Source organism: Vidua chalybeata, chromosome 1, assembly GCF_026979565.1.
Source record: "Vidua chalybeata isolate OUT-0048 chromosome 1, bVidCha1 merged haplotype, whole genome shotgun sequence".
NCBI lineage: Eukaryota > Metazoa > Chordata > Aves > Passeriformes > Viduidae > Vidua > Vidua chalybeata.
The window spans coordinates 71,400,874-71,414,884 of NC_071530.1; the positions used below are offsets into that span (position 1 = coordinate 71,400,874).

Consider the following 14,011-nt stretch of genomic DNA (forward strand, 5'->3'; position numbering starts at 1 on the left):
ATAGTGGGCTAGTTTCTGGAATTACAGCAACTATATAATAAAAGATAAGAGATCCCTGATGTGTGGACTGGTGTCTTTGTTCAGCCAGATGAGAATTTATTATGAACAGGGTGCCCTGTCCTGAGTGGGCTGTGACATCCTACCCATGCAGTTTTGAGTACCATGCAGAACAGCCCAGGTCCAGATGGAAAACCACCTGTAAACCATCCATCCAGTGACACTTCCCCCAACAGAGATTGTCAGTTGGAGATGTGCTATGCAATTGTACTTTATTCTTGGATGGATTTGGATAGAGTCCTGAAAGCATCCACAGCTGTGGGGTGGAAGTGAATGAATACTGGGCTTCTCCTAAGCACTGCTGTGCTACAAGGTTTACTTGGGCTGTGTTTGCACCCTGTGTGGTTTCACCCCACCAGCTGGAGCTGCACTGCCTGTTTTAGCCATAGGCACCCAAGCTCCGCTCCTTCCGTAGCCTGCGCAAAGGAATCCTGCTTATGGTCCATCCAGAAAGCTCAAGGATCAGAGAGCACCTCTCTCATTCCTTGCTTGTAAATTGTCCAGGAGAAATAGCTCTGGGTTTACCTCTGGGTTAAAGAACTGATCTTATAATGGTGTCTGCAGATAGGACTGATTGTAAAAGTAAGATGGATGTATAAAATCAAAGATGCCCCTTTGGCCTTTCAAAACAACAGAGAAGCTGCCACCTAGAAATCATCAGGGATGTGTACCTTTCTCCCCTGGTCTGAAACAAAGGACAGGTATTCTCCTATTGGCTTTTCTGTGAGATGACTTTCTGTGTATTGATTTTATGACCTTTCAACTGCTGTCTCTCAAGTCTTCTGCACTGACAGCATTATGAGGATCAGCTGTATGGCCAGAGCTTGGAAAATGTTTATATTTTTGGTTCTTTCTGAGTCAGATGGATTCACAAAATCCTTGGGGCTAAATGATGATATCATTTCTTACCTCTGTACTTCACAGGTCAAATTATTGCAGCTGCTCAGAGAATTGGAAGAATTCAGGGCAGAGAATTAGCCTTTAGCATCCATTTCTGCTCTTAGTGAAGTTAAGGAGAAATTCTTTCAGGATCAGACCTGTTTGTGCACATTTGCTCATGCTGAAACCTGTGGCTGTATGCAGCTTTGTTGAATTCTGCACCTAAAAATAGATATCTTTGCAGAAACAAGGGGCTTATGTTGTTCACATTTATTCCTTTATCCCTGACTGATTGTTTCTGTCTGTCAGCAACAACAAAGCCTCATTGTTTTGGTGCTCCAACTGGGACACGTTAAATGGATCCTGTTTTTGGAAACTACTGAGATTCCAAGCCTTTGAGATATCTGCCCATTAGAATGTTTCTCCCTGGATAACCCAAAGTGGTGGCAGTTGCACCTTCCCTTAGTAATATCTGCTTTTGATGCAATTTTTTGCAACTAATGATTTAAAGCCCACCTAGTTTGTGATTGTTGGGGAGAAGAGACAGTAGATTGCTCTTCAGATACTCACCTTGGCATTTTGTAGAAAACACTGCTACTTTTTAGCCAAGTGATCTCTCACTTTTGTTCATTCTCATCCTTCTGACCGTTCATTCTCCATTCACCAGGCTCACAAACAACCTCATTTTTCATACCTACTTTTCCATTTGTTGACATTTTGGGCTCCTGCCCATTGCTCTCCCTCAGCAGCAAGCTCATTCACATTCCATATTCAAAACCCACAACATGATTCATTGAACACCAAAGTGCTTTTGCTTTGCACTGTTTGTCTGAGACTGACCTGAAGGATGACATTATAAATGAGCTCTTACATCTGAATTGCTTTGTCCTGATTAGCAAAGTCAGGAGAAAATGGCAAGGAGCTTTTTGGGCTTGAGTGGGATCAGCTGCTTCTCCAAAGTTTCTCTACTCATTGATCTTACATCTTTGCTTCCCTCTGTTGCATGGAGTGTGCCAGTTTCAGTTTTTATGCTCCCGAGGGAGATATTTGAAAAGGACCATTTGCTACAGAGGACTTTCACAAAACAAACAAACAAACAAAACCAAAACAAACCAATAACCCAAACAAAACTCCCCAACCAAATCCTAAACCAACAGAATGGAAGTGACATTCAGTTTGAAAAGAGGGGGAGGAACTGCACATTTGAAATGTTGTAAGCCATGAGAATGCTTCAACTTTAATTTTTCTGATTTGAGGGGTTTCAGACTCAGTGCATTTAGAAGATCATTAAAATTAACAGGAATATTCACTCCTCAATAGGAGAATTCAACTGAGGAATGTAATAGTATTTTCTAAATTCTTTGTTGGTCACTCAGACCAACATTCGAAATCCAGATATGTGACTAATTCTGATGCATGTCACTAAAAGGGAAGAACCAAAGATCACTCTTATTTTTGTCATCCACAGATTAATGTGAAAATATTGCCCCAGTGAGCTGTCTGTTTTGCCATATTTACTCAGCTTTCTCTTATTTTCAATTGTATTTTGCATCCATGCCATCAAAATCTCAGTCATGACCATTGACTACTGCTGATGTCAACATCAAGATTTACAGAGCTGCAAAATACTACTCTGAGGGCTAAGACTTTGAGACATAATGAGTCTCAGTAGACATCCTGGTAGAGATTATTAAGTGCTTTATTACACACAGTAATTACTGTTTTCATGCAGAACATCTCAGCTTGTGACATAAAAGAGGTCCTTTTTCAGAGTAATATTAAGGAAATATGAGTTGAAATTTGAGATTTATAAGAAAACCATTTTTAAAAATGATCAGAGTAGGTTGTGAGCTTTCCTAGCACCTGTTACTTTTCACTGATATGAATGAAACTCAGGAGTAATACAATTGGCTGATGAAGAATAAAGGTTTTTTTTCTGTTATAGAAAGAAGTGAAAGATAGAAGTGGAAGTGGCAAATGAACATAAACAGAGGTGAAATAAGTGTCAAACTTGTAGTGTCTTAATGCTGTTGGAAGCTGGGACTCTTGGTTTTAGTAAGTTATTGTTAAAGGTATAAACAGGCTTTGGTGGAGTGGAGTGATGGTCTCAAGGAACCACTGGAATTCAGAAATTAGAATCTCTCTCAAAGGAGGTGAGGAAGGAGAGAGGTGGATAATATATAGGAAAGAGGACTTTGTTGTACTTCAGGAAGGGTGAAATATAGGTGAAACATAGGTAATACTTTTGGCTGATTTACTGATTAGTTACTAGTTTGTGACCTATGTGTTAATAATATCAACTCAACTATAAGTAAGCTATTAGTTAATAGTATGTGACCCATGTATGGCCACAGTGAGATGGTTACAGAGTCTTCCAGTGTCTGCCGTTTCAAAAGGATTTTTTGAAGTGAGAGTAAATGTTTTTTGAGGGCTTGGGGATCTGGTGTTGAAACAAGACTTAAGTATCTCAGTTTCTTTTATCAGCAATGAGAATCAAGAGGTGACAGGTTTGCAGTGGAGAAGTTCTTTCAAGGAGAGAGAGTAATGAGGTCTAGACAAGCGTGTGACATGATCTTATAGCTGGAAGCTAAAATTACACCAGTGGAGACAGCAAATAAAGCACAGATTTTGAACTAGGAGCTCTGGTAACAGCACAACAAAAACCCCACAAATTTCTTCCCCATCCTTCTGACATTCATATCACCTCTTCGGCGTGTGTACTTCAAGTATAAGATACTGGTTCCAGTACTAGGTAGATGAACATTAGTCACTTTTAAAATACAGAGAGGCATACTGAGTCAATTAATTACTGCTTTTTGTGGCCTACAGCTCTGTGGATCTATTATGCCCACTCCTTTCAACCACAAACTATTCAGAGACCAGGATCATTCTGTATTATTTGTTCAGATGTAGTATCTTTCCTCTGTGTCATGAATATAGGATATAAAAATGATAGATACTCTCCTTGTTCCTTTAGCATTCAGGTCTGTCTCCCATCAGCTCAGAGTTTAGGACTGAGATTGCAGATGCTGCTTTGTCATGCAGTCTATGGCTTTCGTCACCGTCTTATCATTTAAATGTAGGATTTCAGTTTCAGATGTGGATGCTATCACAGGATTTGGACATAATGCCCTCATTGTTGCCATGCAGATGTAGGCAGCATGTAAAACAGCGCTTAACTGAGTGTGGTCTTTCTTATGGCTCATGCAATTGCTGTCACCTAAATTCTAAACTTCCAGACCTTGGGCATTAACCTTGAGGCACCATTGTCCTGTGATTAATGAATATAATGTGATAATTTCTGGGATGAAATGACCGGTCACATTCCGTACAATACAAATACAATTGTTTCAATATTACAGTTTTTCTTAGAGGGGGGAAAAAAAAAAATCTCTTTTCAGAACAATATTTCCCCATTTCTATTATTTACTTGTTTATGAGGAATGACACATTAAAGACTGGGAAAAAGTGTTTGAAATTCTAGATATGAGGTGAAAAGATGCAAACAGTGGCTAAAAGTGCAAGGAGAACAGAAAGTGGGGGGAACCCTCAGCTGTTCTTTGATTCTGGAAGGTTGAATAGGGTTTGTGAAGCTTTCCTCCTATGTGGGTGTAGGCTAGAGCTGTTCTTTGCCTGATACACAGGAAGATAATTATAGGGACAAAGGTGTCCTGGTCTCAGGCTTGGCCATTTATCAGGTGTTCTACCACAAAGTGAAATCCATTAACTTATTCCTCGCAGAGGAAGATGTGGAGGAATTGGCATACCAGGGTTTTCTTATCAGGATGCTCTAGGAAAATTGTTGACCAGAGGGATATAGAGCAAACAGGTATTTTGTCAGCAGGAGGTTAAGTGGGAAGAGGATACAAGATGTGAGGAATGAAGTCAGAACGAAAGCCAGCTGATCTGAGGGAGCAGGCCACTTCATATAACTGCTTTTTCATGCCTGCTGGGCTGAACCTTGTGCTGGTCCAAAGTGAAAGAACTGCCAAATCAGTTCAAGTGGAGCCTGTGTAAAGAAGGCAGGTAGCTCTGCCTGTGCAGTGCTGCTCTTGCAATAATCCTGCACATCAGGAGGTGCAGGCAGATGTGAGCTGCCTGGGGGGAAGCCTCGAGCTGGGAGGAGAGGGCAGAGACCTCTGAGCTGTGTGGGTGCTTGCAGAGCAGTGAGCTGATGAAGCCCACTGTGATGATGTGCAAGCACTCCCAGTTCAGTCCTGGGCTATTTTGTCTGCTTGGCTTTACAGCCTGATAGCAGCTCTTTCAAAACAGTTTGTACACGTGGGATATATGTGTTTTATCAATTTCTATGTGCCCTTTTCCCAGAGAGTTGGCATCTGTGAATTTATGGCACTGTACTGCTTGAACCGTGCCACTTCCATCTCCCTCCTTGAAGCTAAGAAGCTACAGCAACTGGTGTAATAGAGCTTATGCATTTAACCTGAGAGATTTCTGAGGTATTGGGGAGGAGAGAATCTGTGTGTGTGTCTTGATATGGAGCCAATTTAAGACTCAAGGAAAGATTTCCATTGATTATAACATAGTTTAAATCTGGTCTGTAATACCTACTAAACAACAAATCGTGTTGTGATCCTTCTAAGTCATGACTTTTATATAAAATCAGGAGAATTATTCTTATTTATTATCCCTTTCACTTAAATCTTTTGGGGATAGAAACACATTCAGTTTCAGTGATAAAAAAAACACTGCAATCAATGGCTTTGGAAAATCACTAAACAGAAAGGGTTTGTGTATGAGATTGAGTCAGTTTTTATCCTGCTAAGTACCTCTTGTGGAACAGGAGTGATTTACTGAAAAGTTGTGGAGAAAACCAGAGCACAGTAGTCTTGACACTTCATAGCTAAGTGACGGAGGAAAAGTTTTAAAAAACAATGATGTCAGAAGCTTTTCATAGCTTGTAGGGTTTTCTCTACTAGAACTTAATTTCAATCTGAACACAATTACCTGGAGTAGGGAGCAGAGAGGGGAAATCCTTTGCAGTTTTCAAAATTGGTGATGGAAAGTGAGTAGCTGTATTTTAGCAAAGACTGGAGCTTTTTTTTCTTCATGCCCAGATTTTACCTTCTCCACTAAGATTGCAACATACTTGAGGCTGGTATTCTGCAGTCTCATTCCTCATTGTCATCTTAACTGTCTAAAACTGCCTCTAACATTTGAATGAAGAAACATAGGGACAAATCACATAGAGCTTCTCATATTTCTCTATATATTCTGTTTTCAGTATATGCTATTATCTGAAATACCATTAATCATAGGAATGTTTGTTCTGTTACAGTTATTCCTCAGGTCAATTAGAGAAGTAAACTATCCTCTGTATTTCAGATCATCTTACAATAAGAAGGGCTTGGCTGTGCCTCCTCAGCTTTGCAGGACAGTTTGGCAGTAAATGACTGTGCAATTAATTTATTTTTCAACCAGTGTAGTTTAAAATGCACAGACATCAGAAATACTGATATTACTGCAGATAACCTCTCTGTATGGACCTCATGCCACAATACCAAAGCAACTCATATTTTTTTTCATGCAAGTGATTTATTTTGTCCCCTGGTCCCAGACTTGGAAGTTCTAGGCTCTTGCTCAGAGAGGCTGGGATAATGCATGGAAATCAGACCAGAAAGTCCTGGGTAAGCACACTGCCTTTCACCTCCCTGTTGGTTTAATGTGGATTTGTATTTTGATTACTTGCTGCTCAGCTTCCTTCAATACAGAGTTTAAAGCAAGGTTTGGATACATATCTATCTCTGGGGGCACAAGAAATTTATTTTTCTATAGAATGATCCCTTTCACTGAATTGTTTTCTGAATTGAACATACATCAGAAATTTATTTTTCTATGGAATGATCCCTCTCACTGAATTGTTTTCTGAATTGAACGTGAAGAAGGTAACTCTCAGTTCAGTAGCAGCCCGCATTGGCTTTGTACCAGCTCAGTCAGGTGGTGCAGGCAGTGGAGCAAGAAGCATTTTCTATGATGTGACACCTCTCTGGTGTCTAGCTTTTTCTAGGAAGCTAGAACTTATGAGTAATATTTTGTAGGTTCCTTAAAGACAGTTTCCCAATTATACACATCCAAACATAGCCTGTAAACTGTTTTTGTGCAAGCTTATGTGATTGGAAAAGGGTCAGGTAGATCAGTACCTTTGGTTCGCTCTGAGTGATTGCCTCCTAACTTCTCTGTGGCTGAAGGAGAAAGCATTTGTGTTCACATACTCTGTCTAGATTTGGTAGATATATCCTTTGGCCACTCAATGGTTTTCCAAGAGAGCACATCACAGCTGCTTCTGAAGGGATTAAGCTCATGCTGCTTTGGGGTGTTGACAGGTGGCCCTGGTGTGCAAATCATCTCTCCTCAGGCAAATCCATTCTCCTCAGCAGAAGCTATTTTATAGTTTTGAGTGATTACATTTCAAGGGTCGATGAAAGCAGCAACCCCATGCTGTTAGTGATGTGTGAACACTCCTTATGAATTACCTTTCAAAACAAGGTTTGAAAGGGGTACTTAGGCAAAGCAGAGTCTTGCAGTTAAAGGGAAGGTTTCTTTAAAGTGCACAGTGACTGAGAAGACTCCCCTTCTCAGACTCCTGTGCAGATGTGTCTCCAAAATGACTTTGCTTACTCCTTGCTCAGAAATCCTGTCATGTTCATTCTTCAGAAACATACTGGCTCACTGAATACCAGGCTTTTACTGCCTGAAGAGAGGGCAATATTTCTCCCTTACAATACAATCTTGAAGCCTTACGGCAAAGATTTCTGTGACAAAGGCAAAATATTTTATTTTGCCTTACTAAGGGACCAGGACCTTAATATATGCAATCTTTTAAACTGGCTCAGTTTTTAATGCTCACAGAACTGAAGTGCCTTATGAATTACAAACTGACATCTCCTTTATCAAATGAAATTACTGTGTTGGACTCATTCATGGAATATTTCCAAGTACAAAACTCACTCTGCTTTCTATTTCTGTTAAGAACCGATCCACAGTATTCTGGTTTATGCTCACTGGTAGCCATTTAACTCTTTTATTATGAAAACTTTGCATGATAGTATGTGTGGTTGAGTAGAAACAATTTCTCCTGTGCTACAGTGACAGCTTTAAGATAAATAATGGTATTTTCAAAATCATTTGAATTTTGTTTATAGCTTCATCTACCACTTTAGTAATAATGCACAGTGCTTTAAGATACATGAAATCATCGTTAGGTTCCTGGAGTTGTGAATTTAGAGAGTACCTTGAACACTCATTTGACAGATTTACTAGTAGCAAGAAAGTAAAGCAGATATAAACTATCATACCTAGATCCACCCTTTTATTAAGAAGGCTCGTATTTCAAACCCTTCTGAAAAATTCCTCTGAGCACTGTCAGTCTGAAATTCAGTTGATATAAATGAACACCCTCCTACTGATGCACAAGAAGATATGGGGTTTTACACCAAGTCTGTTCCCACATATCATCTGCACAGTCTTTCTTCAGCATATGCATATGTGATTCCATTCATTTTTGATAATTAATGTATAGTCCTTGCAGGCTCACATCAGAAATGACAATGGTTGAAAGTACTGCTCATCAGAGCAGTTGGAGTTTCATGTGTTAACCTCATTCCAGTCTACTTTGGTCACTGAACCCTGAATCAGTTTCCAATGACAAAATAAAGATATGAGCTTGAAACACACCTAAAATTTTGTTCTTAGATGCACACAGTTCTCACCTGACACTGACCTGGCTTGGCACTGGTGTGTCTATTAGATTTTACTTCATTTTAATTTCTAGGATTTTATCCATAACATAGCTAATCTCAATACCAAATTAAAGACTAAATTTCATTGCTTTCTGTGTTTTGGACAGTGATAGAAGTGCAACCATCTTGGCACTGATGGTGAAAATTTGTCATTGTGATTCTTTTTAAGGTCATTTCCTGTAATTGCTGTGACTCATCAGCAAAGGCTCCCAAGGTTTCACACAGTTGATAGTGTACGAGATATACTGCACAGGTACCACTGAGGAAGAGCCCTGCTCATTTTAAGCTGTGCTCCAGTCTCATCTCATGTATTTTCTTCCAGACCTTTACTTCAGGTCTAGTATTTTCTACATTTGGGTTCAGACCATTTACTATTTTGAGAGGAGTTCAGTTTGTTTGAATTCCAGGAACTCCCACCTAAACTAGGAAAATAACTTTCCTAGTTATTTTCAATAACTTTCCATACCTTTACCTCAGATTTTTGTTGTTGTTGTTGTTGTTGTTGCAGGCAGAGATCTAATTCAAGGTTATGAGAGCAATTTTTTTTTCTTCATGGTTGAGGTGTTTTATGGCGGTAAGAGCCAGAAACAGAAGGAACTCACAGACGCAGCACAGTCTCCTGCCATTCCAGTACCTGCAGCCAATAGTTGCAATCAGAAAATTGTCAATTTCCACAGTATTCCATTTGTGAGGTAGGTTCTGAAGTAAATTGGTTCTGCAGGTAGGCATTGATGATGGAAGATTGTCTTAATCCAGCAGTTCCAGTTCAATTACAGTGTGAATTACTGAGATACTTCCATATGGTTATGAAAATTGGCTCAAACAAGAAAACGAAGGATGGGATTATTCACAAAAGCCACATGGCTATATTTTGCCTTATGAATGCTGGACTACACTGCAATGAGAAGTATTTTTAAAGCAAATAAGAATGTTGCTTCTGCAAACACAGGTGCTTAAATATTAATCAGAGCTCTCCCCCACTCCTGCTGAAATACTTAACAATTTTCTGGCTGTCACTCACTGTAGTTCTGATGGTGGTAATGGAACGCTGGTGTCAGGCCTGCTTGTTGATGCCCTGCGAGATGCAGCAGGTGTCATTCCAATGTTAAAAAGTACTAATTTATTCCCATCCGTGTGGAGAGTCCTGTGTAAATGCAAGGAGCAAAGTACAAAGAGGCAGGGTCACACGCCATCCTTCGCAGGCCAAGTGTGTGACCCCCTCTCTCCCTCTGCTCAAGGCATCCTCTAGAAATAGTGATGTGTGGTATAAAGCTGCCTTCCAAACCCACTCCAGCCTAAGAATATTTAACAGCTGAACTCTGAGATTTCCCCTTTAAGGTAAAAAGATGGGATGCAGGCTATTGGTATGGGGTCTAGATAGGAACCATTTCTCTTCTGTAATTAGATGGCATTTTGATGTAACTACTTCTGCAGCCCATCTAGACTTACTGCAAAGTGGGTGAATTTATTTTAGCCCTGAAACTTTATCTAGAGATCACTTTATAGACTTGCCAGGGATGAAAAACAAGCATAAAAATGATATTTATCTCTAATTCTATTTGTATTATTAGACCTTGAGCACAGAGAGAGGAAGTAAGAACGCCATTTAAGTGTACCGCCCTAGCCAAAGGAATACATGTGTGTATAAACAATAACAATTCCTCAAGTGACAAGCCTTCAACCTTTCATGGGGTGGGTACTACCTTCCTGTGTTGTTTTTCTTTCCTGCACTGAAAAAGTCTTCCTTTTACAATGCCATACTCCCTTTAATGTTTCTATTACATTTGAGACTGTGTTAATATTAAAAAAATAAAAGTATGTATAATTCAGTTAGGTATAGTTTGAAAATTAAATTAAACCCCACATACTAAAGGATAAATGACTCATTTTTTTCCACAGGTCTTAATCTCCCAGATAATTTTCTGGAAAAAACACTTCACTTTTTTAACCAAGACTTATAGTATATGAAAGCACAAATGTATACAAAGATTTTTCTGTACTGCCTGTAGTATTATTTCTGCCTTGGAGGGGCTCAAATACTTGTATGCAATAATATATGTGCAATTCTTTTCTGCAGCAACCTCTCTTTTGAAAGCCTATTCCATTTATTATTATGAACTGGATGGTATATTTTAAAAGTAATGATGAAATATTGGCTAGAAAATTGGGTGTGCCAGCCGTGGGGGCCTGTCCCTCAGAAGAAGGAGCTAGTTTGTCAGGTGGCTTAAGCGTGGCTGACATGAAGCACCGACGTTTGTCAGCTCTTTCAGTGCTGGTGCAGCATCCAGAAAACATAAGTGAAGGGGGAATCATCAGCCATGACGACACTAGTCAGTGAATTTTACCTTCTTGTCTACTGGCCCGGGCTGGAGTTTGAACATGCACATTGCAATTCCTCTGGGCTTCCTTCCAGGAGAAATGCAGGCACAGGGAAGCTCCTCTGTGCCCAGTTCTCTCTTGGGTACGAAGGCGACGTGCTGCTGGAGCAAGGTCATATGTGCCCCAGCTGAGACACGGCCCCGATGCAATGTGCAAGGCAGATGCAGCCTGTTATCTCTGTTCCAGACTGCCAAGGGCAGTGTCACAAGAGTGGTTGAGGCTGGGAGGCACCTCTGGAGGTCATCTTGAGCAATCTTCTCTGCTCTAGCAGGGCTCCTTACGGCCAGTAACTCAGAACCAGGTCCAGATGGCTTTTGAATATCTCCAAGGACTGTGACTCTACAACCTCTCTGGATAACTTGTCTCAGTGCTTGGCCACCCTCAGAGTGAAAAAGTGTTTCCTGGCATCCTGAGAGAACTTCCTTTATTTCAGTTTGTACCCATTGGGTACAAATGTCATGGGTCACCATTGAGAAGAGCCTGGCTCCATCCTCTTTGCACCCTCCCCTCAGGTATTTGAGACTCTTTCTAAGCCTGCTCTTCTCCAGGCTGAACAGCTGCATTTCTCTGACTTTCCTTGCAGAGGAAGTACTCCAGTCCCTTCAACACCTCAGTGGCCCCTCATTGGACTCTTACCTTGGACTGGGAAGCCCCCAACCAGTTACAGTCAGTCCTATCTTAATGCTACCACTCTTAGATCACCTAGGGCCAGAACTCAGAGCGATCAGACAACCATCCTCTGGCGCTCCTTAACCCTGGTGCTGGGGAGTTACCAGGGAGGAGCCCTGGTGGCTGAGTCTCTCCTGTAGCTATGGGGAGATGAGGTTAGAGAGCATTTGGTGGTGCTCATGCTGGTGGCTGTGTGGGGAAGGATGGCCCAGGAAGAATGCTTTGCCTGTCCTATCCCACTGATGTGAAGGCTGGCTCTTGGACAATCCATGACCATCTAGCACTGGATAGCCCCAGGCAGTGCTGGGATTGCTGCTGCTATCCTTTCTGAGCAAGGGGACATGCCATGATGGTATAATCGGGAAGCAGTTGTGTTTACTCTTCCCTTTTCCCCCCACTCCTTCCAGCCTCCAAAAGTATCAAGAGCAGTATGACCTTCCATGCAGTCCCATTTCTCCATTGTTCCTCCTCTTCTGCCCAACCTCCTGAGTTGTTTTTGCAACTCCATTTTCCCAGAAAAGTAATTGCCACCACCCTTTCCCTGTCCCTCCTTTCCTTCCCTCTCTCCTGGGCAGTCTAGATTTTTCTTTCTAGGATGGGAAAGATGTTATGTATAATTAACTTAGCATATGGATTCTACATTGATACATATTTATTAAATAACAAATAACATTTGAAACAGCAAATAAAATTAATGCATAAAAATTAAATTAGTTAATTGGGCTGCAGATAAAGCTGAAGTGCATACTACGAGATGTTTGCCCATTTTTTTCTCTCTCTTTATATAGCTCTATAAACATAAAAGAAATACACATTTCTGTGGGAAAATACCCTTTCAATAACAAACAAACCAGCATATTTTTATCTTAATGCACTAACCCAACACTATTATGTTGAGGAACAGAAATAACCTTGGATACATGCTCAAGTCAACAGCTAGCTTTGAAATTACAATTTGCTGATATTAAAATGTCTTTTACAAAGTTTACTTTAAAACCTTATTAGTTACATATTCCCTTAAAAGTGTATATAAAGATACAGAACTTTTTAGTTGTAGAAAATATGCCTTCTCCAGTCCGAGACAGTGTTTCAAATAAAACCTTTTTATTTTCAGCTGAAACTCAATATTGATTTCTTTTCCCATACTACAGTTTGGAAAACAAAGGACATTTTTTCTCATAACCTGATTCCTCTTCCCTCTCCTCACCCTGCTCTTCAGACCTTCTTCAGGTGGAAGATGCTGCTGAGGTTTCCACCAAGCAGCTGATGCTCATAGTGAGTAAATGAGGTGCAGAGGTACGGAAGAGAGGTGAAGAGCCTTAGGAGATGGGGAGCAAAGCATATCTTGATTTCCTGAAGTTGACTGGTAGGGAGAATATTTTTCCTTTGAGGTGTGAATATGGATTTCTGTGTGGAAAAAATGGGAGTAACAATGGTGTGCTACTTAAATTTGGGAACAGGAAAGTCAGAGACAATGTGTCTAGTTCAACACAGCTTTGTCTCTGGACCTCCTGGCTTCTTATGAATTGTATTACCTGGCTTTTTGGAACTGTAGGGGTGTGAAAACTTTCAGCTTTGTCCACCCACCATAGGCGTTCACTGTCCAGCATGGTCAGCGCTTCCTCTGACCTTGATGAAAAGTGCAGCCCTGGCTTCCCAGCCTTGAGCTCAGAGAAAGCAGAGAAACCTTCAGGGCTTTCTGACTGAGAGCAACATGGAGGCACAGCCTTGGGGTGGCATAAGCAGGCTGTTGAAGTAGGGAAAGAGTCTCAAAATCTGAGATTTTCATCCTCAGATCTGGAGGCATCCTGGGCTTGCACATCATTGGTAGGAAGAGTAAATTAGGACTGGTGTTGCATACCTTTCTCCAAGCAGAGAGGAGTAATGTGGAAAATCCTGGGACATTTCATAGGAGAATTATAAGCTTCTCACAACTTCATGCTGAGGTGGAGCCTGCTCAGAAAACTTCCATACTGCAGAGCTGATTGTTTCATACAGGAGGAATCCGGAGTCACAGATGAACAAAGAGAAGAGATGTGAAGACCAGAAAACCACCCCACTGCAAAAGATAGATCTTCTGAGAGGTGGTTGCCTGGGATGGGGCAGTTGCTACTCTGCCCTATGTGCTGGGTAATTTCTGCTGCAGAGACTCTTGCTTAGTCTAGGGTGAGTGTTAGGGCAGCCATGGGGAGGAGAAAGAATTTGCTCTTCTATGTGAGATTAGGGAGAGAAAGCAGTAACGAAAGCACTGAAAATTGCAATGAGGGAGG

The 14,011-nt window shown here is 40.9% G+C and overlaps 1 long non-coding RNA gene across 1 annotated transcript; it reads right to left on the minus strand.

Annotated features, from left to right (window-relative positions):
* Window positions 1-12,920: 12,920 nt before the first annotated feature.
* Window positions 12,921-13,696, minus strand: LOC128798566 (uncharacterized). Its single transcript, XR_008434456.1, has 3 exons — window positions 13,603-13,696; window positions 13,277-13,488; window positions 12,921-13,148 (listed from the first exon to the last, which is right to left on the minus strand). It is a non-coding gene; the product is annotated as an uncharacterized LOC128798566 (long non-coding RNA).
* Between the last annotated feature and the right edge of the window lie 315 nt (window positions 13,697-14,011).